This window comes from Amblyomma maculatum, chromosome 9 (genome assembly GCF_055883805.1).
Source record: "Amblyomma maculatum isolate TAMU_Amacu chromosome 9, ASM5588380v1, whole genome shotgun sequence".
In the NCBI taxonomy this organism is placed as follows: domain Eukaryota; kingdom Metazoa; phylum Arthropoda; class Arachnida; order Ixodida; family Ixodidae; genus Amblyomma; species Amblyomma maculatum.
This window is the reverse complement of record NC_139352.1, coordinates 70,672,688-70,681,692: the sequence shown is the minus strand read 5'-3', so window position 1 is coordinate 70,681,692 and position 9,005 is coordinate 70,672,688. Positions and strand designations below refer to the sequence as shown.

The following is a 9,005-nucleotide window of genomic DNA, read 5'->3' as shown; positions in this document are numbered from 1 at the left end:
CCCAAAATTCTCGACGTCCATCTCTAAAGAAAAGTAACCAGTTTTATTCAAAGCAGGGACCAACGGACGCACTCTCACTGCAAATAAGATGAAACCAGTCTCTCATCTTCGAGATAGGTTTAATTCAAAAGTTAGCATAATGCCGTTCTTATATATATGATCACTATATCAAATGGAGGTAGATTTAGTTCTTTAATAAATTTCTGGTTTGGTTTGGTTTGGTTTGGTTTGTGGGGTTTAACGTCCCAAAGCAACTCAGGCTATGAGAGACGCCTTAGTGGAGGACACCGGAAATTTCGACCACCTGGGGTTCTTTAACGCATCTTTGTAACTGAAATATTTTCTAATCTATAAAACTGCTAAGGTTTCGTCTTCGTCACCACTCTGCAATTAACAGACTGAACATCGCGTTAAAAACGTTTATGTTTTTGTCTAAAAAAAAACAATGATTTTTGCCTTTGTGTTTCACCTTACTCCTCGGACCAAAATTAAAGGCCAGAAACCAAGCTATAAATGCCAATCATCTGGATAGCTTTGAAAAGAGCTTGGACATAAGGATTTTTAAATGGCGTGAAATACTATTGAAGCCTAGAGAAATGCCATAATATCATCTATGTTTACATTAAATAACACCCGCTCCAAGATGAAATGTCAATCTGTTTGTGGACCGGGCGTCGGAGAACACAGTGCTACCGGAAAATCACTTGTAACGCTGTGTTGTTTTTTGACCACCCACAATCACCGCGCATTTTGGGAGACATGAACATTGCCGTGGCGACACTGATTATGTTCTACGCAGCCACATTCGCAAGGGGCGGTCAAATCAGCTATGGCTACGTGAGTATATTTTATTAACTAGTACCACGTGTAACTACGCAGGTTTGTCTTTTAACAGAACACTCGCAGTGCTTCTGCTAGGGTGCATTCCGCTAAATTATGAAAAAAGCTTGCCCACTGTGACACTGGTACTGGTGACCACGCACCTCGTAAGGGAACTGCGATCACAAAGTGGGTTCACAGCAAGTTGTAATAATGTATACTTAATCATTGGATATAATTAACTGTATTGTAAGGAAGACGCGAACACTCAGTGCCATGGCATTTCTATCGCCATGGCTTGCCTTCGGTGCCTGTCTCTCTAGCTCTAAAACTATAGCCTGCGGCTGGTGGTTCTACTCTGCCGCATCCAAAGTCCTACCAGCGTTAGTCGTCGCTGCAAGTCAATGAATCCTCACTTTCATATTATTCCATTAAGCGGTACACATTACACACTTCCAAAGCAATGTGCGAATGAAAAGATTCCAAAAAGGGCATTTAAATAAGGGAAACTTTTTCATGAGTGAATTTCCTTCATGCACCTATCTGGTATTTTAAAATTTTGAGTACCTTTTAAACTTTAGGAATTAGAATTAAAGAATGGTACTCCTCGAATTTAATATGTTGGTGCCCTGTATGCAAAACAACACCTTTGTTAAAACAAGACCAGAGGTTAACCGCTAAGGTCAACAGTTTTTGCCCCAGGCGCCAGCTCAGTGACTCAATGGCTAGAATGCTGGACAGCTGAAGCGAAGGAACCAGGGCCGAGTCCCGAAGATGGCGCTGCGTTTCGATGAAGGCAAGATGCAAAGTTTCCTTGCAGTGTGCGAAGTGATTTCCGGTTAATAAATGCAAAGTATTCCAAATTTCCGGACTGCTCCACAACGGCGCTACTCTGTAGCTTGTGCCACTTTACCTTGGTAAACATTATAAACAAATGTTGACCGCCGGAACTACCTCATTCTTTCGTAAAATAGGAACGCGTGCTTTTTCCCCACGGTATGTTGGCATATTAGAATGTTTCCAGTTAAGCTGCCTGTTTCATTCTGTGAAAATTTACATTTCAGAACCGATACCTGCGCGGTGGCGTCATCAGTTCATATAACCAAGAAGAAGAAATGCATTATTGGCAAAATGTCGAAACGCGAAAAGCGAAATTTATATGAATTCCTTTGGGTTCTACCTTACATGCAGCGCTGCATTTCAGCCTTGCTTTATTATCATCATCATCTATTGTCATCGTAAGCGTAATCTAATCAAAGAATCGTCTCGCCGCTGTACTGGCGGTAAACGGCTACAGAGCGAAATTGCAAAATGGGACCAACTAAGCAGGGAAATACAGATCATAGAGGCCGATCAGCGTGGTTAATAGAAAAATGTTTCTTATTTTATATAGTGCCAACTGGTATTCATGGTCGAATCAACGGTTTATTACCACTACCAGGTAAAAGTAACTCAGGACAAAATACAGTAGCTTCCTGTCAACATGAGGACTAAGTAAAGCGGAGGCATACCACTGTTTGCGATGGCAAGATGGGTGGACAGCGACTAATTACTAGAGATAGGCTGCACGCCTTCACAATACTGACTGCCGGTTAGATATTGACAACAACAACAACATAATGACTATTATACATTGTAAATTAATTCCTGCATGAAGAGCATCACACTCATAAATGTAGTATCGGGGAAAAGGATGAAACTTTAAAACGAATCTCCTGAACTATAAGAACTCCGAAACAGGCTCAGTATACGTTCAGGTAAATATTTTTTACAAACGCCGTGCTGGTGGCGGAGGAAATTCGGATCTTCTAAACCTTCGACCAGGTAAAAGACGAATTGAATGCTCTTCACGAATAGTGTACTGGTGGAAGTATTTGTGCGCGCTCCTGTTAAAAAACTAAACGCAATACAAAGATAAGACGGTACAAGGAAGGGCGATCACGCTGTTATTGGTCACAGAAATGCCGTTAAGTGCCCAAAGCTAATCAATTTTTTTATTATTTTCTTGTAATGCTCGCTTTAGTGAACCATCTTGCCCGAGCACAAGGTATACGAAAATTAAAATTGAAGCAATGCTATAAAACCAAGCTTTATTCGTAGTCGGCATAAGGAGGCTAGTAATAATTCTCAAGTGGAAGAATCACAACTATGAGCATTTCCAGAATATTAGTGGTTTTATTTTAGGTGATAGAAGTAACGGTTTGAACAGTCGTTTGATTAATAAACAATGTGGGCAACTTTTCTTTACCCATGCAGCAACACCTTTCGATACAGGCGCAAATCTGAATACGCTTTATAACTATAAAGACAGTGAAAATATCTTTTATCAAGACAAAATTATCCAGCTACAGAAGAAATTCCTCAGACCTTTATTTTACGTTAGACGAGGCTATGGTCGCTGGCTGCACAGCGACCATAGTTCTGCATAAAGAAAGTAACAAAATTCTCATAAAGAAAGGTGTTAGGCAAGGAGACACAATCTCCCCAGTACTATTCACAGCTTGTTTAGAGGAAGTGTTCAGAGACTTGGAATGGGAGCAGTTAGTGATAAGGATAGATGGAGAATACCTCAGTAATCTGCGATTTGCTGATGACATTGCCTTGCTAAGCAACTCGGGGGATGAACTGGAAATAATGATTGATGACCTAGACAGGAAAAGTAGAAAGGTAGGCTTGAAAATCAATATGCAGAAGACTAAGGTAATGTTCAACAGCCTCGGGAAGGAACAGCAGTTTACATTAGGTAGCGAAATACTGGAAGTAGTAGGCGAATATGTCTACTTAGGACAGGTAGTAACCGCAGATCCTGACCATGATAAAGAAATAACAAGAAGAATAAGACTGGAATGGAGCGCATTTGGCAAGCACTCGCAGATTATGACTACCAGCTTACCGGTATCGCTCAAGAGGAACGTATACAACAGTTGCATCTTGCCTGCACTCACCTATGAGGCTGAAACGAGGAGGCTAACCAAGAGACTTCTACTCAAGTTGAGGACAACCCAGAGGGCTATGGAACGAAAAAATGGTAGGGGTAACATTAAGAGATAGAAAGCCTGCAGAGTGCGTCAGAGAAATAACTCAAGTTACCGACATTCTAGTAGAAATTAAGAAGAAGAAATGGACATGGCCAGGACATGTAGTGCGAAGAGAGGATAACCGATGGTCGCTGAGAGTAACAAACTAGATTCCAAGCGAAGGAAAGCGCAGCAGGGGGCGGCAGAAAGTTAGGTGGGCGGATGAGATTAAGACGTTCGTAGGGGTCAAGTGGATGCAGCTAGCACAGAACCGGGTTAAGTGGAGAAATATGGAAGAGGCCTTCGCCCTGCAGTGGGTATATTCAGGCTGATGATGATGATGAGGCTTTGCCTGCATGGTTCCTACGCGTCAACAAGGTAACGTTTGTTCGCGACTATTTTTTTATATATTTAATCTATCAATAGGACGACGACGACGATTACGTACCCGGAAGAAGCTGTACATCAAGTGCCGACTGCATGCCATTCACGGAATATTGCTGCGTCATACAGCATCCAAAGTATTCCGTGGGAAGTTGCAACTACCGCCCTCTACTGTGGGAAAGATGCAGCACTTCACTGGTCAGAAATGGAGAAAACAACAACCTCTATGCTCCATACCTCTACCTGTGCCCCTGTGTTCAGCCCAGTAAGAAACATAGTTTCTCTCCTCATCTGGTGGAAATAATCGGATTCATTTACTACCAACAGCCTACTAAGTATAACTTCGAGATCCTCGTTAATTGATTACAGAGAGCATGAGAACATGAGAACACATGATGCAGAATAAATTCTATAGGATTTACAAGTATAACAGGCACAAGTATAAATATGGCAAGTATAGATATGCCCCATTCCACACGGAGTATACTCCGTGTGTAGTGGAACATATTTCCACTTAATTTTCTGAAATAGGTTGCCTGCTGTTGCTCGCGCAGTCTGTGTCCGCAGTGTACGTTTTTCCGACGTCTTGTGTTATCACTCGAACATAAATTGCAATGAAAAATTGCATCCACAAAAGGGAATGTTCCGAAGTCCTCTTTGCCCCGCCGGGGTGGTGCAGTGGTAAGACGCCCGACTACTGTGCCGGAGCTCCCGGGTTCGAACCCGACCGCGGCGGCTGCGTTTCGATGGAGGCGCAACGAAGAGGCGTCGTGTGCTGTGCGATGTCAGCGCACGTTAAAGATCCCCAGGTGGTCGAAATTACTCTGTAGCCCTCCACTACGGCTCCTCTTTCTCTCTTTCCACTTTCATTCCCACCTTCCTCCCTTCCCTTGAGGCGCGGTTCGGGTGTCCACAGCGCAAGTGTGACAGTTACTGCGCCTTTCCCTTCCTGTGAACCAATTTAAGTCCTCTTTTTGCACAGCGCAGCTGTCTCGCTATGGGTGCCAGCGAAGGCTCACACGCACAGACACCTAAAACCTTATCTTGTCATAGTCATGAATCACTCTTCGTTTAACCGTTTTGCGGCTAGCTATTGTCACTTAAAACATATAGCATGAATATAGGCAAATATATATAAAATACTAGGCTTCATCGAATTTGTGGCTCAGCGTTGAAATTTATATAGTTACTTAAAATGAATATTAAAGAAAAAAAAGGTTTTTCTGGGAATAGGCAGCGCTCCGCGTGTATGTAAATTGATACAATTGTTATTAAAAATAGCTTTTCTTTACTGTTTCTTCCGACCGAGAGCTCCGGACTGTTGCCTTTGTGAATGTCTCAGAAACCGGTAGAGAAGGGATTCTGCCCTTGTGATCACACGCTTTTGCTAAGGCATTAGAAGGTCTTATTTGTAAACATTCCGGAAAATGAAACTGATGCTATGACATAACGCATCTAATGAGAAAACATTTAGAATGGGCAGGGCTTTGTACAAACAAGAGATGAGAGGAGACTATGAGATGAAGAAAGATTTTAGGGTGGAGAAATATAATGTTAGACTGCTTTAAAATGCCAGGAAAAAGGACTTGCAGAAGATGAAGTATTCTCCGGTGTATGCTGCGCTTTCAGGAGTTAGTAATCACCTTCATCAAACGTTCTAACGACCGACGATCGGTTAAGGCTGTCTTGCGTATGTAGAGCAGCATCTTTGAAATAGGAACAGCGATTTTGCTTCTTTATATTGAGATGTAGAGTAGCGTCTCTGATATTGTTTAGTGCAGAAAAACGACCTTAAATTAGACATTAAATAGACCTTAACTGAGACAAAAACTGAGAGTTCGTGCATTTTTCTCTATCATCTGCAGATTTTACTTGCCACAGAAGAAATCCACGACGAGACCTAACAGGAGTTTGTTACCCTTACCGAATTTAACATCTAATAGAGAAGTTTGAATGTCAAGGAAGCCCTCAAGCAACTCTCACTGTGCACTACTTTTTGTTAAAGTGTATCTTGGTATGCGAAACAAAATATTTGGTCTAAGCATTCTTGAATTATTTCTAAAAATAACATGTGTTTCATCAAATCATGGCAAGTAGAAGACGCTTACTACAATTAATTTTTTTTCTAGAAAACATTGACTCTTCATTCCTGTCGGGAGGTCGTATTTGAGCGCTCTTTTTGCTGTTTTTCTCTTTACGCCCCACCAAAGCAAGCATGCACCGAGATGCTTCAGATGGCAGATGTAGACTGTTGCGATATATTTCTCGGACATTACAAAATATGGTGGACTAGTGACGTTATTCATTCCCGCGAGACTATGAAATACAGAAAAATTTATTTTATAGCAACCATGTTGTAGTTCATGTATAACAACTCGTGACAGGGTTACATTTGCCAGCATTTATACATCTAACTCTTCAAATATGACAACATGCTTGAGATGTCATACACAATCTACTCAGCCATGAGAGTGCCGAAGAAAAATGACAGCAAACATTACTCTCATGAAATTCAAGGTAAAATTCAATATCCCTAACATGAGCTTGAAGATATGGGTACAAGTATTCACAGGGTACTCGAAAATATCGAGCCTTCGAGCAAAGGTGATCGATCGTTCGTGATTTTCATACCTCTCTGCATAGAAATGTTGCGGCAATGTTAAGGCAGCTATTCCTCTTCACTAACTCGACACAACCGGCATTCTAAATGCTAAAAGAACTGCAAGCGATCATGTCACTTTCGCATGCATTCTGACTAGGCACTATAATTGTGACCGTTGTATTGGGAAATACAGTCATACGACTCGGCTGGCTCTCGTAGCGCCGTATTTTATATCACGAGCGACTCGGTGGTTAGACAACCATTCGAATCCCTCCCTAATTAATAAATGCATTGTCTCTGAAAAGCCGCTTTCAGCTCTTTCAGACATTTAGGGGAAAACTATACACTGAGGCAAGCTCGGCGAACTAACCCATGAGGTCAGAGCCAGTGTCGCACCAAGGAGCCTATGAAGATTCGGTCTCGCGTATTCGGTTTTTCGTTCACGTTATTGGTCGTTATTGGTCGCTTTGAAATTAATTTAACTGTTCTGAAAGTTTTTGGGTTTAAGGTATTACAGGAGGTTGGTAGAAATAAGAAAAACGCTTTAATTATTACCTGCGCAGTTGTCCTTTGATTTGTTGATTATTCTGCATCGCTGCGGCAACGCTAGTATAAAAGTGACATTCCTGGTTAAAAGGTCGAATAGGCACAGTGGAACGAATGCAGAGGCCGATCAATTTGAAGCTTTCGATCTTTCCATGCCGTGAACAATACTGAATAAATAAGGGAGTAATTACTCATTGACATACACCGAAGCGCAATAATACGGCTACAAAGTAAACATATACAGCTTCCTCAGAAACTTTGTGGTTAAAGAAAAGCTCGTCTTGGTCCGGAGATCGAACCAGGGAACACCGCTTTTCCGAAGCAGTCGCTCTACTGACTGAGCTAAACAAGATGGTCAGCAGATCAGATGGTAGGGCGAGAACGAATTGATCAATAACTCGAAGTAGGAACGCTGTTTTCCGAATATTTAGGGGAATCTTCTAAGTTGGAGCACATTTGTAATAAAGGAGCAATTGCTCCCTGACATCCACCCAACAACGAATAAATGTTCGACAACAAAAAACGCTGATAGCTTCTGAATATTTGCTTATAATTCTGTCTTTTCTCAGCGCATACTTCCTCCACGCTTTCAGAGGCTTACATCTCAGCCAAGAAACATTTAAAATTCACAATGCGCTTCATTTCATTTTCTTTTCTGAAATCCCGCGTAAGTGCAATGAAATGTCGCCATCACTCATCTCTGAAGCTGCCATGTCTTGCACATAACTTGTGATTCATGAATGCCAGCCGCATTTGTCTCGTACTGTCATACAGACGCTGCGCCGGGCATAGTGAAAGGTTCATATTCGCGCATGATTTTCATAAATTGGTTATTGACTTCTGTTTTGTTTTGGGCCTTTTGCTTCAGAACAGTGGCTCCCAAGTATTACTATAGCGAAAATGTTACTTCTCACGCATGCGAAAAGCCGGTGCGCTGCATACAGGCAACTGACTGTTAAAGAAATACATCAACAGCTGAAAGGCACAAAAACACAAAGAAAAAAATGGTTGTGCTTTAACTTTGTTTAAACCACGTATGTCGCGATGGCTTCATGCGGCTACGCCAGGTAGAGCATTAAATCTCTCCTATACGGTGTGATGTACTAGCCGACGACGAAGTGAATAGAGAAGACGATGCCGCAAGGAGCGGTACTGTCACCTTCTCTTCTCCCTCGGGGCAAGCGTCAAGGGATATGCCCTAAAACCAGTGAGTGATTCTATTCATGATTACATAATTTCAACAGGTACATTCCTATACTAGGTACGATTTCATTACCTTTTCGTTTCCTTCTTATTTTTTCCAAATTCTAGTTAAACATCCATATTTATCTGAATACTCCAGTCCTTGAACATAAATATTTACAATCTACAATGCACCCTGGCCAATCCCCCACCGTGGGTATGTGCCATTTTGTCTCAGGTCATCATCATCATCATCACCTGTGCTTTTCGACATACTACTCAGCTCAATTCCAATTAATCAATGCGTTCGCACTTACGTATATGCAGATAATATCGCTTTTCTTTTTTTTTTTTTGCAGCTGCATCGGATATCCAATCCCTTTATCTCCGCTTGCAAGCGTACCTAAACTTTATTGAGAATTGGTTGTGTATCTTGCATCTGAACAAAAACGCGG

General features: G+C 41.8%; 1 long non-coding RNA gene across 1 annotated transcript; it reads left to right on the top strand.

The window, feature by feature from the left end:
- Positions 1-674: 674 nt before the first annotated feature.
- On the top strand, positions 675-6,529 carry LOC146179355 (uncharacterized). The gene is made up of 3 exons (XR_014700919.1): positions 675-837; positions 4,263-4,485; positions 6,086-6,529. It is a non-coding gene; the product is annotated as an uncharacterized LOC146179355 (long non-coding RNA).
- The last annotated feature ends 2,476 nt before the right edge of the window (positions 6,530-9,005 follow it).